Raw genomic sequence first — 17328 nt, 5'->3', positions numbered from 1 at the left:
TTTGAATGTGTCATTGTTACAGAGCAATTATATATGTAAGTACTGAGTAATATTAATTATCTACATGTACCATATTAGGATAGGATTTGGATGCGGGTTAGTTGCATGTAATTATGCATAATTACATGCATATTTACTGTTATTGCAATGTCACAGCAGCAGTATACACACCCGAAGGTGGCAGCTGTGACGAGTCGTCACTTCCAAACGACTCAGACCCACCTTGTGAAGCTGCAATCGACATAGCGCCTTCCTCTGGAGCGCCAAAGGAAACCCGCGGGGCACCCGAAGATGGTCCCGCGGCAATCCCCTAAACACTCGCGGGTTGCAACACTGAGGAAGGTGCTGTGGGGCACGGACAGATAGTCGGCGCTTTGTTCCACACAGTCACCCTCAGATCACCCTGGCCACCAGCCGAAGTAGGGCCTCTCGTGGTGGCGCTAGATCGGGGTGTGAATGAGGGGGCTCTCACTCTTACGAGGTCATTGAGTCTCGATCGTAGTGTTGCGATGGTCATGTTCCCACAGAGAGAACATGACTCATCCACGAGTGCTGCTCTAGCGTTATCAATGCCCATACACACTAGACAGCGCTCGTGCCCATCAGAGACAGATACAAGTCGACCGCAACCAGAAGTGCACGGACGAAGCATCTTTAAAAAGACGTGCCACGTGCAAGAGCTTTTGAGAGAGAAAAACTCGAGTGCTGAAGCGCCCGCGGAGAGAAACACTCACTGGCAAACCACGCACAGATAAGACGGAAGTGTGCACTCGCCGGGAGATCGCCGTCACACCAACACTGGAGAGTTTGCTCGTCTCGTAAGAAGCTGACAAAATCTGAGAAGGCTTAGGGAGTTAGGGTTAGAATTACAATTCGAAGCGAAAACATATCTGCATGTTGCCAGCATCTTCCTTTTTTACCCACGAGGTATGGCGGTGTTACGCTGTGCAAATTCCGCAGACCATTGGCATTTCTTTGCCATTGGCTTGTTTTGTAATACTCGAAATTGATAGGCTTTCTAAGCAAAACCCCATTCGTCGTCATTCGACGTAACTCGGAGTGACAACAAAAGGGAACTAATTTTTACACCTGTAACAAACAAACACTTTTAGCTATTTAGTTAAACTGTTAACATGTTTACATCTAATAATGTATGTTAATTGCACACTTTCAGTGCATTAGCCATATTTGCACATGCATTTGTGAACTTAAAGTACAGTATGAAGTGTAGCATGTCTCCATGAACTTTTGTGTTCACAACCACAGCCATGTGGTTCTGTGCCATTCGGTCGTCTTGCAGTTTCTCAATTTCAGGGGGCGGCACTCTGCAGCTTGATCAGCCACAGTCACCGGCTGGGTATGTGTGGATCTTTCCATAGCTGTTTCAGATCGATGCAATTGCAACCTAAGCATTATGGGACGGTTTCGTGTCAGCCGTGACTCTGGCCTGACCAGGACCTTCGATAATGAATCAGTGCTGGTGAAATTCAATCCAAGACGAAGATTAATTTAAGTGCCCGATGCCGGAACGCTTCATTCAGAGCGATGCTGGTACGATTGTACGTCAGGAAACGGAATTCAAGAAAAGAGCAGATGAAAATTTCATACGACGCCAGAAAAATGGTGGTCTGCCTCACTCTTTGTGCCATTTTCTTTCTTTCTCTCTGTCTCAGAATAATAAATCAGAGCTTGGCACCTGCAGAGTCCTCTGCGGGGTACTGAGGGTCTTCATTTTCATTAAACACAATAGCCCAGGGACAGCATATCCAGCCGGCCTTATCTATTAAGAGAAACATTTTGGCTGGCAAGGTCAGTTCCATTTCTTCTCATTTCCTCTAACAGACAAACAAATGAATAATCTAATGAAATTTCCTTCACAGGTGGGGCATGTATGGATGATCTGTTCTGAGTCGCAAATAAAAATGGAGCAGGGAAACAAGGTGCCTTTTACTGCAGACTGAATGGTAAATTATATTTAATTGTAATAAATTATATTCTATGATATTGGCCTGAAGTAAATCACAACTTTGAAACCATGTAGTCTCACTACTACAGTAAATCTAAAAATGTTAAATTATGACTGAAAGCATCTTGCAACCTGAACCTTTTAGAAAAGCACTGGTTCTTCGATAATAGATCAATTGATTTGTAAATTAAATTGATAATGTAAAATATTATTAGAAAAAAAGTTTAGCTGTAAAATAATATAATGATGGTTTTTGTTATCTGTATACAGTACGTTAAATTACATTTCAATATCGTCACTCAATTAGATTATCTTGCATAATTTAACTAGGCATCGACTATAAAATATACTTTAAACATACACACAAATTATATATACACTCACCTAAAGGATTATTAGGAACACCATACTAATACTGTGTTTGACCCCCTTTCGCCTTCAGAACTGCCTTAATTCTACGTGGCATTGATTCAACAAGGTGCTGAAAGCATTCTTTAGAAATGTTGGCCCATATTGATAGGATAGCATCTTGCAGTTGATGGAGATTTGTGGGATGCACATTCAGGGCACGAAGCTCCCGTTCCACCACATCCCAAAGATGCTCTGTTGGGTTGAGATCTGGTGACTGTGGGGGCCATTTTAGTACAGGGAACTCATTGACATGTTCAAGAAACCAATTTGAAATGATTCGAGCTTTGTGACATGATGCATTATCCTGCTGGAAGTAGCCATCAGAGGATGGGTACATGGTGGCCATAAAGGGATGGACATGGTCAGAAACAATGCTCAGGTAGGCCAAGAAAACATCCCCCACACCATTACACCCCCACCACCAGCCTGCACAGTGGTAACAATGCATGATGGATCTATGTTCTCATTCTGTTTACGCCAAATTCTGACTCTACCATCCAGTGGCGTGCACAGACCTCCTCAGGGGCAGGGGTCGAAGGACCAAAAAGGGCAACAAAAAAAGAAGAAAAAAAAGAGAAGAAGAGTTCCTTTTTTATCCTTTATTTCCTTGGCATTCTATGAAAAGATGTTGATACAATTAGAACGCATAACACATCAAACGAAAATAGGGAAATTATTATAATAGTACTAAATATTATTTAGAACTTTTATGAAATTTGAAGTGTATGAACAACCCCACGTTTGCATGACTTCAACGTCACCATCACTAAGCTTCTGACAACTCTTTCAGGGTACGTTTACATGACAACGATGTACTAAAAACAACAACAACATTTTTTTCTTTTACAAAAATCTAAATTTTAGATTTGCGAAAATGACTAAAAACGCTGTATATGCATAGCAGGCCAGTAGTTGGCGATGTTACTTTATGAATAAACACTACACGCGTATAGAATGAACACGTAATGACTGACTGAACGTCACCGTTTTCAAAATCTTGCACTTTGAAACCAGTTTTCAAAAGTTTGCATTTTCAGGGCCCCAAAATGCCATTGTCATGTAAATGAACGGCCAAAACGTTTTAGTTGAAAACGGTGTCATGTAAACGGCCCCTCAGTCTTTGTTTAAAAACATTTTCCCTGAAAGTTAAAGTTAGAAATGTTTTCAAGAGCGTGATTATAAACACAACGAGGCTGTGAAAGCCAATTAGTGAGTAGATGAGTTTACCTGTTCGGCTAATAACATTTAATGTCCACGACAACCTCTGTAGCCTTTTTTAGCAACTTGTTAGCAACCGCCTTTTACAAGACAAGTGAAAGCTTTAAAAAAATATCACAAGTGAGTTTTACTGATGTATTTTATAAGAAAAGTGAAAGCTTTTCAGCTTGTGCTCGCCACAGACTATGGAAGTAAAATAATGTCAAATGTTTTTGAAATAAAAAGCCTGTTGAATTGCACTACTTGAAAAAAAAAATAGGCATTGCATTAACCATGCTTCTATTTTAATGCATTGTATTTTTAGGGCTTGCATTTTTATGGGCTGAAATTCAACATGGTTGAATATTTAAGCTGTGAATATTCACCATTCATATTTAATTTCCAAAATATTCAAACTGTTTAAAAATACAACCAATAATATTCAACAGGCAATTTTCGGTCCATTTTATTTCGCTTTGCAAATTCGCTTCCACAAATTCAGTGGTTCAAATTCGACAGTAAATTCAACATTGACGTCCAGGAACTGCAGGAAAAGCAGTAGATTGCCGAGCATAATCTCCATCTGCTGTTATTCGACCTTACCATCAGATGGTGCAAAAGCGCTTGTTGTTGACGAAGACATTCATTCATAAAATGGAAACGATTATCTGTGACAGTATATGCGGAAAAGATGATAAACACACAAAAGCTGTGTTTATGTTTCATTCAATAACTTCATTGTTACTTTCCCTGTGTATTCTATGTCATCAGCTTTCTCTACCATGAACAGGATTATAATCGGTTTCCCTCAATACCTCATACTCAATGATTCCCTTTCCGTTGGGACAAAACGCTTAACACATACAGTGATATGAAAGACCAATCTTGCACCTTTTTGGGGATATAGGCTGTAGGCTACTATAGGCTACAGGCAAGAAGATGGACTCAGATAATAAACTTTACGCGCAAAGTTTCATGCTGAGCGTTTCGTGATATACTGGCATAAAATCAACACTTGATCAATTAATACTAACACTTTCTATTCTATTCTATTCTATTCTATTCTATTCTATTCTATTCTATTCTATTCTATTCTATTCTCTCTCTCGTAAAGTCCTAAAATGCCTACGTGTATTGCATTAGCTTAAACTGGGATCATAGCACTTGCATATTGTTGTCCTCCTATTGTTAGTTTAACTGTAAATCGCTTTGGATAAAAGCGTCTGCTAAATGACTAAATGTAAAATTGGGGACCATCTCTAAAGTTGCATACAACATTGGCATGTACGTTTCTAACTTCAATAGCAAACTTAAATTTATTTGAATAAATGTCAAAAATCCAAAGGGTGCGCATTATGCCTGACACTACATGAACACTTTACAGTTGGTTTTATGACTGTAAGTCGTTCTATTCAAATGCTATTGAAGTTAGAAACGTGTATATCAAAGTCGTATACACTTTAGAGTCGGTCCCTAAATGTGCAAATGTCCAACATCAAGCCAACTTTATGCCAGTCTATCACTGGGAAACGCTCAGCTGTGCGCGTTATTCTGAGTCCTTCTGCTTGCCTGTGAGTTTGGACTTTTACATCACTAGTCCATTAAGCTACGTTAAGCGTTCTATGTCCAGCAGGGGAATCCTGAAGTATTGAGGGAAACCCTAATAGCCTGTATGCAGCACATCGCCACAATATAACGTTAAGGCAACTAAACAACCAAGAGAAATATATTTCAACCTCAAAAATGTAACATTGGATCTGTATATCCGCATCGGGGAATAAAATTATGATCTCGTTCACGGTAGAGAAATATGCATGTAGGCTACACAGGCAAAGTAACCGTGAAGGCACCGAATTTAACAAAAACAGCCGTCATAATAATCACAAATAAACTTACATTGCTGTAAATGAGTTCTCTTACGAGAGGTTCTCTCGTATTGCGTAAGTTCAGCTTACGCTACGGGAAAGATTCATCTTCTCGAGATACTGAAGCCAAAAAATTATCCTTAATTTTGTATAACTTGTCAACGCAGTGCAGCAGCTAGCAGACCTAGAGCAGGCCATCTTGCGTGCTCATTGGCTGCCCTGCGGGCAACTGCTGCAGCCTACCAGTGCGCCCGGCGTGACGTCACGCCCAATGAAGGGCGCCTGCGCCTTTATAGCGTCACAGCCCACCAGATAGGCGTGGCTTAGCGTATAAAATAGGGGCTGTAGGCTGAATTCTCTGATTTTTCGACTCTTCAGCGAGCTCTTCGCATCGCTGGATTTGAGAGAAGCCACCGCCGCCGTAGAACAGCGAACAGCCAGCTTAGGACAGCGCTGAGGAAGCCGGCCGTCTTCGCCACCTTCAGCCATCCGTGCGAGCTACGCTATCCGGCGACGTATCCTTTTTGCAAATCATTCTAAAAGAGCAGCGAGCGTCTTTTTAAAGATGCCTCGCACTTCCTGCGGCTCGTGTAAAGCCCCGCTAAGCGCCGGAGACCGCCACCTGATCTGCGCTCTCTGTCTGGGCCTGGAACACGCAGAGCTCGCCCTCGCGTCCGGGGGCTGCGAGCTCTGTGAGGAGCTTCTGCTGTCGACCCTGCGGGCTTGACTCGAAGCGTTCAACACCACAGCAGTCACTCCGCCCCCTGTGGGACCGCGCAGAAAGAAGCGCCATTCCCTGAGACAGCCGGAACCTGTGGCCACAGCGACGCGCTCGCCGGAGAACCTCCCTCTAAGCCTCGCTCTCGCCTTCCCCACCTCTCCTCACTGACGCGCAGCTGCCGCTTGCGAGCCTCACTGCCGTCACTTCGGAGGATGAGTCCGTGGGACACGCCACAAAAGACTGCTGCTCTATCCTGGCATCGGACAGCGAGGAATGGTCGCTTCACTCCGCCTCCTCGTCAATCCAGGAATCCGCCCGTACCCGCGCTGGAGCTGACGCGGAACTTATGCGCCTGCTGACGCAAGCTGTTGACAGTCTCGGGCTCGAGTGGTCGCTGCCGAAGGAACCCGCGCCGAACAGGCTTGACGGCTGCTTCCTTCAAAGTCGCCGCCGCGCAGTTTCAGAAACCAGGCTCGCTCCATTCCTGCCGGAACTTCATGCGGAGCTGACGAAGTCGTGGAATTCACCTTTTTCTGCTAGACTTCAGTCACAGGCCTCCGCGTCGCTCTCCCGAGTGGACGGCGCCGCCGAGAAAGGGTACACAGCGATTCCCCCTGTGGAAGAGGCGGTCACGGTCAGCCCTCCCGTCTAAAGCCTGCAGAGCCACTTCCGCCTTGGTCGGCCGCGCTTATGCCGCCTCCGGCCAGGCTGCGTCTGCTCTACACTCGATGGCTGTGCTTCAGATCCTGCAAGCCGACCTCCTCCGTGAATGGGATGAGAAGGGCCGGGACCCAGCTGCGGTTACGGATTTGAGAAGCGCGACGGATCTTTCTCTCCGCGCCACCAAAGCTGCAGCCCAGGCCATCGGACGAGCCATGGCCGCGTTAACCGTGACGGAGAGGCACCTCTGGTTAACGCTCGCGGATATGAGGGAAACTGAGCGAGCCACCTTTCTGAACGCGCCGCTTTCCCCCACTGGTCTCTTCGGCCCAGCGGTGAACGGGATTGTTGACCGCTTCTCTATGGTGCAAAAGACCACGCAGGCCATGAACCTCTTCCTGCCGCGACGCTCGAGTTCCGCCACAGGCCGCTCTCGCGAGAGACAAAGCCAGCCTCCTGTGCGAACCAGCACCCAGCGTCCAGCACAGCCTCAGCATCAGCCTTCGCAGCGACGTCAGGGCGGCCGCCCTAGATCGCGCTCAGACAGCCGTCGCAGACCGCCGCCCCCCAGAGGGCCTCGGCAAAGGCTCACGCTGAAGTCTGAGCACGCGAAGCCCTCCTAACAGCGGGAGAGAAAAGACGCGCGTGTCCCGCTGCGGCCGGACCGCCGTCAAAGTTCATTTCCCTGTCAGTCCCCTTCGAGCAGGCTACTGCAGTGGTTCAACTAGCAGCCAACGAGCCGGTTTATTCACCCTCTCGCCTGCACACAAACGCCGTTTTCACGGCGACCCAGAGAAATCTCAAAAAGAGTATAATGTCTGGTCCGGCTCACGCCGTCAGTGTTTTAAGTGTAGTGAATGTGCCCACGCCCCAGTGTTCACCCCTACACATAAGCACTCAAAATCCCGTGTCACTCACAGAGCACACTCTCATAAAGCGCAGAAAAGCCGCTCGAGTGTTGAATGTAAGAAATGTGTCCACAGGTCTGTGCCCACTATCTGCCCGCTCTGTTACACGATCAAAGAAGCTTATGAACGTAAGTCTCGTGCCCGCCAGAGAGCGCTCACGCTTGCTAACACAAACCTTCCCCCGGGTCCCGCCTGTGCGTTTAAGTGTGATCACGAAACACAGGGCGTTAATAAAACGCTCCCCATCTACTATGATCGGGGCGTCAGATACAGTTGTAAGTCTCGTGCCCGCGTGCGCGCGCTCACGCTTACAGAGAGCTCTCCCGCCCAGAGCGCTGCTCGCGCGTCAAAGTGTGGCAAAAGTATGTTCCCCATCCCTTATGATCGGGACATCTCACATAAGTCAGCCGGTCTCGGCTGTCAGCGAGCGGCCATTGCCCAGAACCGAGAGCGCGCGCGCCGCGCTCTCGGCTCCGGTTCAGTTTCACAAGCCCGCAAATGGCGGCGGTCTGAACCCGGAGGCCATTCGCCCCCTGGCGGCTCACATAGCTGCGTGGGAAACTATCCCAGGGATTTCAGAATGGGTGTTGAGCACAATAAAGCAGGGCTATGCACTTCAATTCGTTCGCCGTCCTCCGTGCTTTCAAGCCCGGACCGCGACGATAGTGAATGCGGAAGTAGCACACCTACTTCACGCAGAAATAGCAAAGCTGCTGTGCAAAGGGGCTATAGAAAAGGTGCCGCCTTCTCTGAGCGAGTCAGGCTTTTACAGCCGATATTTTCTCGTACCCAAGAAGGATGGAGCCTTCAGACCTATCCTAGATCTGAGATATTTGAACAAAGTGCTTGTAAAAAGACCGTTCAAAATGCTTACGACCAGAAAAATCCTCGCGCACGTTCGCCCGAGGGACTGGTTTATTTCTCTAGATCTGAAGGATGCCTATTTTCAGATTCAGATAGTACCCCGTCACAGGCAATTTTTGAGATTCGCCTTCGACGGTCAGGCATATCAATACACCGTCCTGCCGTTCGGCCTGTCCCTAGCACCCCGTACATTTACAAAGTGCATGGACGCGGCGCTCGCCCCCCTGAGAAGTCAGGGGCTGCGCATAATGAACTATCTGGACGATTGGCTGATATTGGCACAGTCAGAGACAGAACTACTATCTCACAGAACAGTGCTTCTCAGTCATCTGGAAAGCTTGGGTCTCACGGTCAACTGGACCAAGAGCTCATTACTGCCCAGCCAGTCAATTTCCTTTTTAGGAATAGAACTGGACTCGGTGACCATGACGGCTCGTTTATCGACACAGCGCGCGCGCCGTGTTCGCCACCTAGCCGCATCTTTCCAGAAGGGCAGCTTTCTCCCTTTGAAAACATTTCAAAGGATGTTGGGCTGTATGGCATCAGCTGCAGCGTTGCTCCAGCTGGGCCTACTGCGCATGCGCCCGCTCCAACGCTGGTTGAACGCTCGCGCGCCTCGCCGAGCCTGGGTGTCTGGCGGCCAGAAAATCAGAGTGACTCAGACCTGCATAACAGCTCTGCAGCCCTGGTTAGTGGCCGATTGGTACCAGCATGGAGTAATGATGGGAACCATCTCTTATCGGAAGGTCATCTCGACAGACGCGTCCAACTCGGGTTGGGGCGCGCTGTTTGAGGGCAGACCGGCCTTTGGCCAGTGGTCAGACCAGGAGAAGGGTTTTCACATAAACTGTCTGGAAATGATAGCGGTCGAGAACGCGCTGAAGTGCTTCCTCCCGTTTATACAGGACCAGCATGTTCTTGTCCGCTCGGACAACACATCTGTGGTATCCTATGTAAACCGTCAGGGCGGTGTCAGATCCAGAAATCTCTGCAATCTGACGGAACGCCTCCTTATTTGGTCACAGACGAACCTGCGCTCGCTGAGGGCGGCGCATGTGCCTGGCCATTTGAACGACGGCCCAGACAGACTGTCCAGGGACAATGTTCCCCCAGGGGAATGGTCCCTGCACCCCCAAACGGTCCAGAAACTGTGGCGCCTATTCGGCAGAGCGGAAGTCGACCTGTTTGCGTCAAAAGACAATGCTCAATGCCCGATGTTCTTCTCGAAGGATGAGGACGCGCTGGCCCAGGTTTGGCCCAGCCTCCCGCTATATGCTTTCCCTCCGGTCTCTCTGTTGCCACAGGTGATCAAGAGGATCAGGGAAACGCGCCACTCGGTGCTCCTCATAGCCCCGCGTTGGGAGAATCAGACTTGGTTCCCGGAACTGGCACGGCTGTCACATACAGCTCCGTGGCCGATTCCGGTGAGGGCAGATCTCCTCTCTCAAGCTCGAGGCACGATCTGGCATCCCCATCCAGAGCGCTGGTCTCTGCATGCATGGTTGATCAACGGGTACTCGTTGCCCTGCCAGAAGGAGTGATGAACACGATCACGCAGTCTAGAGCCCCTTCCACGAGAAGGCTCTACGCGTCTAAATGGTCGGTGTTCTCTGGATGGTGCACCAACAGAGGTCTGGACCCGCGGACATGCGGGGTGGCGCATCTGCTCACTTTCCTACAAGAGCTGTTGGATAAGGGAAGATCCCCATCCACGCTCAAAGTTTACGTGGCGGCCGTAGCAGCATTCGCGGAATCGACGCACGGCCAGTCACTGGGAAGACATGAGTTGGTCATCCGCTTCCTTAGAGGAGCTAGAAGGATGAATCCGCCGCGCCCCCCGTCGGTTCCCATGTGGGATCTTTCACTGGTCCTCGAGGCCCTGAAAGCTTTTCCATTTGAACCACTAGACTCCGTGGAGTTGAAATATCTATCACTAAAAGCCGTTTTTCTGACTGCACTGTCGTCAGTAAAACGTGTAGGGGATCTGCACGCGCTGTCTGTCAGCGCGTCGTGTCTTGAGTTCGGACCAAATGACTCTAAAGTCATCCTCAGACCTAGACATGGTTATGTCCCTAAAGTGATGGGCACTCCATTCAGAGCGCAAGTTATTTCGCTGTCAGCTCTCCCAGCATCTGACAGCGAAAGTGATGTGAATCTCCTCTGCCCTGTCAGAGCGCTGAGGTTTTACATTACGCGCTCCGCCTCCTTCAGGCGTTCGGAACAGCTTTTCGTTTCGTTTGGTGGGCGCGCCAAGGGGCTTGCCTCCTCGAAACAGAGCCTGTCCAGATGGATAGTGGACGCTATAGCGGCAGCTTACGCGTCAAAAGGCCTGCAATGCCCTCTGGGCATCAGGGCTCATTCCACTAGAGGCGTGGCCTCGTCGTGGGCATGGTCCAGTGGAATTTCTATCCATGACATATGTGTAGCGGCGGGCTGGAGCTCCCCGTCTACCTTTGTCAGGTTTTATAACCTAGAAGTTCCTGCCTTGCAGGCTAAACTGTTGTCAGTCTGAAAAGAGGTGTATTCTGCCCAGATCTCCTGCTCAGATCACGTTCATGACTCAGCTCTCCTGGTTGAGCTGCACTAAGTAGGGTATGTGCCATATGACTATACAGACCGGCGCGCTGCTCTGTATTCCCTATGTGTGCTTATGTACAAGTGATGGCCCGCGTGGCTGGCCACCTTATTTTTTTTTTCCACTTATGGGGTTCCCCTTAAGCTCGGGGTCTCATGTGGATGCTTGGCGCGCACGGCGTTGACAAAGTGTTCCCGTAGCGTAAGCTAAACTTACGCAATACGAGAGAACCTCTCGTAAGAGAACGATACTCGGTTACTAACGTAACCTCGGTTCTCTCTAGAGAGGGAACGAGTATTGCGTAACCGGCCGTGCTCACGCCACGAGCGACTTCGCTTCAGTCGTCAAAAAACCAGAGAATTCAGCCTACAACCCCTATTTTATGCGCTAAGCCACGCCTATCTGGTGGGCTGTGACGCTATAAAGGCGCGGGCGCCCTTCATTGGGCGTGACGTCACGCCGGGCGCACTGGTAGGCTGCAGCAGTTGCCCGCAGGGCAGCCAATGAGCACGCGAGATGGCCTGCTCTAGGTCTGCTAGCTGCTGCACTGCGTTGACAAGTTATACAAAATTAAGGATAATTTTTTGGCTTCAGTATCTCGAGAAGATGAATCTTTCCCGTAGCGTAAGCTAAACTTACGCAATACTCGTTCCCTCTCTAGAGAGAACCGAGGTTACGTTAGTAACCGAGTATCGTTTTATGAATGAATGACTTGCTCTAATTTTGCTGGTCTTCGTCAACAACAGACGCTTTTGCACCCCCTGCTGGTGAGATCGACTAACAGCAGATGGAGAGTATGCTCGCCAATCTTCTGCTTTTCCTGCAGTTCCTGGACGTCAATGTTGAATTTACTGTCGAATATGAACCACTGAATTTGTGGAAGCGAATTTGCAAAGCGAAATAAAATGTACCGAAATTGCCTGTTGAATATTATAGGTTGTATTTTTAAACAGTTAGAATATTTTGGATGTGAAATATGAATGGTGAATATGGATTATTTAATTTTTAATAATGAAAATGTGTTTGAAACGTTTTTAATTGAAATATTCACAGCTTAAATATTCAACCATGTTGAATTTCAGCCCATAAAAATGCAAGCCCTAAAAATACAATGCATTAAAATGCAAGCATGGTTAATGCAATGCCTATTTTTTTTTTCAAGTAGTGCAATTCAACAGGCTTTTTATTTCAAAAACATTTGACATTATTTTACTTCCATAACAGACCTAATTTCAAGCATTTAACCAAAAGCCCATTCAAAAAACCCATTGACTTCAAGACAGTATAACCAAAAGTGTTAAAATGCTAACTCTTCTGTTTCTGGGTTTTGGCCAACAAAATTTTGCATTCTCTTCAAATTGTTGCATCATCATGTATTTTGCCAAACAAAACAGTGAGAAGAAGGTAATCAAGAAGGTAATTATGAGGAAATTATTTTTAGTTTAGTTGATGCTGTAAATTATATGTATGTATTATGCATAGTGTTAGCCATCATGAAATCAGTAGCCTACCACTTTACAATAAGGTTTTATTAGTTAAATTTGTTAACATTAACTACTAATGAACTGCCCTTCTACAGCATTTTAATTTCAGCATTTACTAAAACATTATTAAAATTAAAAGTTGTATGTGTTAACATTTGTTAATGCACTGACTGTGACATAACATGAACAAACATTTAGCCTAACAGGTATGTTATTATTAACTAAGATTAACCATGCGCAACACATTTGTTACTGTATTTGTTAGTTCATGTTAGCTAAAACATGAATAATAAACAATTGCAAAGTGTTTCTATGAAGTAGAAGATATAACTTCCTTACAATTTAGAGTTGGACATGGACTTAAGATTTGATTTAACTAGAAGTATTTCCCCAAGCTAATACCACTTGCCTTGGATAAAAACGAATGACATTTTCAGACTCAGAATGTGGCTGAAATCGAGTTATACTTTTATTTTAGTTAAGCATAACTCACATCCTACCGCAACTTTTACAGTAGCAAGTTAGGATCAATGTAACTTTTCCATATTTGCTTAACGTTACCTGCTGCTCGTGTAGTTTGAAGGCTCACGGCGAACTGCTACTGCTGCGTACGAGGCGCTGCACAGGAAACTCCGCCTACCACTTAATCTCTGCCAAATGCTTCCGCCAAAAAAAAATTATATTACATTTATTTTTATTATTATTGTAAGTGGCAATAGAGTATAAGTGTATTGTTATTTGTTATACTATTTATAATTATTATTATTATTATTATTTACAATTATCAGAGAGGGGTACAATATATTTTGAGACGAAAGGGGCAGGGGCTTGAGCCCCCCCGGCCCCCCTCCTGTACACGCCACTGCTACCATCTGAATGTCTCAACAGAAATCGAGACTAATCAGACCAGGCAACATTTTTCCAGTCTTCAACTGTCCAATTTTGGTGAGCTCTTGCCAATTGTAGCCTCTTTTTCCTATTTGTAGTGGAGATGAGTGGTACCCGGTGGGGTCTTCTGCTGTTGTAGCCCATCCGCCTCAAGGTTGTGCGTGTTGTGGCTTCACAAATGCTGTGCTGCATACCTCGGTTGTAACGAGTGGTTATTTCAGTCAAAGTTTATCTTCTATCAGCTTGAATCAGTCGGCCCATTATCCTCTGACCTATAGCATTAACAAGGCATTTTCGCCCACAGGACTGCCGCATACTGGATGTTTTTCCCTTTTCACACCATTCTTTGTAAACCCTAGAAATGGTTGTGCGTGAAAATCCCAGTAACTGAGCAGATTGTGAAATACAAGGAGATTGTCTTGACCAGGACCACACCCCTAAATGCATTGGAGCAACTGTCATGTGATTGGTTGATTAGATAATTGCATTAATGAGAAACTGAGCAGGTGTTCCTAATAATCCTTCAGGCGAGTGTATATATATATATATATATATATATATTTATTTATTTATTTATTTATACCACGGGCTGTTTAAATGCCTAAAGTATTACTGAGTCTGACTTGGAGAAAATTAGAAATGCACCTGCACTCTCCCCTTTCACACCCACAGGACTTGTAAGAAAAGTTTGGTTTGACATACAGCTGTGTTTTGCACGGAGGGGAAGAGAAGGAAACCGTAACCTATCAAAAGAGTCTTTCGTTCTCCGGCAAGACGAGAATGGGAAAGAGTACCTGACCCTGGCGCATAACCCAGAGACAAAAAACCACAAGGATCCCACCGCATCGGATAGGGAAAATTTACGAGGATTTATGTTTGCGAACCCCGGCGACCCACTTTGTCCCGTGGACAGCTTTAAAAAATATCTGTCAAAGTGTCCAGAAAATGCCGGAGCGTTCTATTTGCATCCGAGACGCATCCCTCTGTGCAAACTCGAGAGCACCGGAATGTGGTTCACCAGGCAATTGGGACTCTTTCAGTTCTTTGTCTCTCTCTTTCTTTTAATAATGAATTTAAATAAATGTGACATTTCATTCAAATAAAAGCAATCCGATGGCTCTACTTTATTTAAAGCGGACGGAGTGCTAGAACTAACGAGCCGCAACTTAAGAAAATAACCGTCATTTTTACACGTCTGTTAAAAAATTACACTGTAAACATCAGTTACAGCTTTAACTTATTTTTAACTTGGCAAATGACCGTGGTATAAGCGGGATCCGCTTCACGTCGGGTGGTTCTTCGCCTCTGCGTCGTGCATTAAAATCCTTTAATGCATGGCTAGCCGTGGATTATCCCTTACATATATAACATTCATGTTATAAAACCTCATGAATTTCTTTATTCTGCTGAACACACACACAAAAATATCTTTCTAGATATGAAGAATATGGGTAATCAAACAGTTGATGGACCCATTGACTTCCATAGTTTTTTCTTTTTTTTCTTCGTCAAGCCAATGATTACCCATATTCTTCCAAATATCTTCTTTTGTGTTCAGCAGAATAAAGAAAAATCATACAGGCTTGGAACAACTTGAGGGTGAGGAAATGATGACAGAATTTAAATTTTTGGGTGAACTATGTCTTTAATTCTTAAAACATGCACTATTTATTTATAGTTTTTATTTCCTTAATGGATTTTACCTATATAGTACAACCAGTACAATAATCTGCAAAAACAAAATAATGTAACATGAATAACCTATAACCAATAATAGGAGGCTTTTTTTGGACTTATCTTAGGTGCTCCAAATAGCTTTTATTTTAAAGGGGAACTTTGCAACTATTTCAAACCAATAAAACCGTTTAGAAATCATTTGGATGGTTAAATGACCTGCTCCCCTTAGCATTCCCAGCCGGAAAACCAACCTTGCAACATGGGGACTAACGTTCTGGTAAGTTGGAAATAGGAAGTCTCGTGAGAAGTGAGAACGAGCGAGAAACACAAACTGCTATATGGCAATTCGACATAAACACAAATAAGTACGCCCCGAAATAAGCCACAAAATGGCTAGAGTTGCCAAGTTCCCCTTTAAAGAATGTACCCAAACCCAGTGAGTTTTAATTTTCAAACTTTTACCCTCTTATTGTGCAGTCTTTCTTGTGCTCTTTTATTTAAAGGCCGCTGGCAGCAGCAACAGCGGCACTGAGAAGAATTTAAAATATCACACTTGCTACATGCAACAGTTCCCACCTGTGGATTCAGTGAAAATACATCAAAAATACCAGGGTGGAAGTAGAACAGTTATTTTTATTTCGTTCCAGGTGTCTTTACAACTCCTCTAATATGTTCAGGTGTTTGCCTCACTCTCACACGTACGCCAGATTGCCCCAGCTGGAAGACTAATTCAAGTGCAGCTGGATGGATGGTTTTGAAATCTCTCATATCCATGCTTTATTTGTTCAATATTGAGTAGAGAGCCCGTCTAATGCAACTCTAACCCTCAGTATTTGGCATACGCCGTCCACAAAATGTAGATTCCACCCGGATGGAGGTCATCAGATGAGATGAAGCCCTCCAAAAACCACAGAAGAGTAGACCGGAATGGAGGGACAAAAGCTTTTTACGTTATGAAGTTGACACTTGGGAGATTTGGGAGATTTTTGAGTAACCATTCAGAGAAAATTCATGTAACAAGTGTGTTTTAAATATCCAATTCCCTTTGAGTGCATATCCCATAATTCCATGCACTATTCTGACTAATAACTGTTCATGTTCAAGCTATTTTTAACTGATTAAACTTAAACCTTAAAGATAAAAGCCATCTTTCCCATTTAAATCTAATGTTTTGTCCTATTTATATATGAAAATGCGTTTAATTTGATGTTTCTTCCATCAAATTATGAATGAAAACTGAACGGGGGTTGAAACCGCCATCTTGGACCGCATACTCACCGACTAGTGCTGTTCTGCTGTTTAAATGTATGCATAGCAAAGTGTTTATCCTAAAATTACAGTCATGCCTGGGAAGGAACCGCCATCATCAGCACAAACAATCTAAAGCGCCAAACACAGCAATTACCCATAAACACCTGCTGTGTGAGCCGCTGCTCGGGGAACCGGCAGTGTAGCTGAATTGGTGGATTCTGCATGTGGGAGGGATAGAAACCACATTGACCCTGTTTAACTAATGAACGACATCGTCCTCCTCACACAACTGTACTAACTCTGGGGAGCCTAGGAGGCTGAAGAAAGGAGAGATTTGTTTTTAGTACTGGACTGTGGAAATGGAACTGTTTGTAAGGTCATGTTTAGGGCTTGGCGATATATCACAATCATGTTTTCAATATCATACAATAATATTATCACAATATTCATTCATTAATGGGGAAGGAAATGCTTCCCAGATATTTGTTAGACCTTGAGAATGAATGTAAATGTCACAGTGTTGGGTTTGTGTTCCCCTGATGTCCACTAGATGTCCTCCTTTCCCACGGTGTCCTTCACTTATGAACTACATTTCCCACGATCCTTTGTCTCATCATTGCACTCAGCTGTTTCTTATCACTGATCATTGCACTCAGCCAATTCCCCATTATCATTGTCGATTCCCTGTGTATATAACCCTGTCTGTTTCAGTATGTGTCACGGAGTCCTTGTATTATGTCCCCACACTTCCGTTATTTGTATCATTCTGGTTCTCGTTTGTATTTTATGTTTTGGATTGCCTTATTGGACTTTTGACCCCTGCCTGGATGACTAAGAGTTTGGATTGCCCTTTTATATTAA

The 17328-nt window shown here is 45.2% G+C and overlaps 1 long non-coding RNA gene across 1 annotated transcript; it reads left to right on the top strand.

Annotated features, from left to right (window-relative positions):
* Nucleotides 1-1672: 1672 nt before the first annotated feature.
* On the top strand, nucleotides 1673-15939 carry LOC143735887 (uncharacterized). The gene is made up of 3 exons (XR_013203327.1): nucleotides 1673-1809; nucleotides 1881-1964; nucleotides 15864-15939. It is a non-coding gene; the product is annotated as an uncharacterized LOC143735887 (long non-coding RNA).
* The last annotated feature ends 1389 nt before the right edge of the window (nucleotides 15940-17328 follow it).

This window comes from Siphateles boraxobius, unplaced genomic scaffold, assembly GCF_051911475.1.
Source record: "Siphateles boraxobius isolate OS27281-9 unplaced genomic scaffold, OSU_SipBor_1 13, whole genome shotgun sequence".
NCBI lineage: Eukaryota > Metazoa > Chordata > Actinopteri > Cypriniformes > Leuciscidae > Siphateles > Siphateles boraxobius.
The sequence above is the reverse complement of the archived record's forward strand: the minus strand, read 5'-3'. Positions and strand labels throughout refer to the sequence as shown.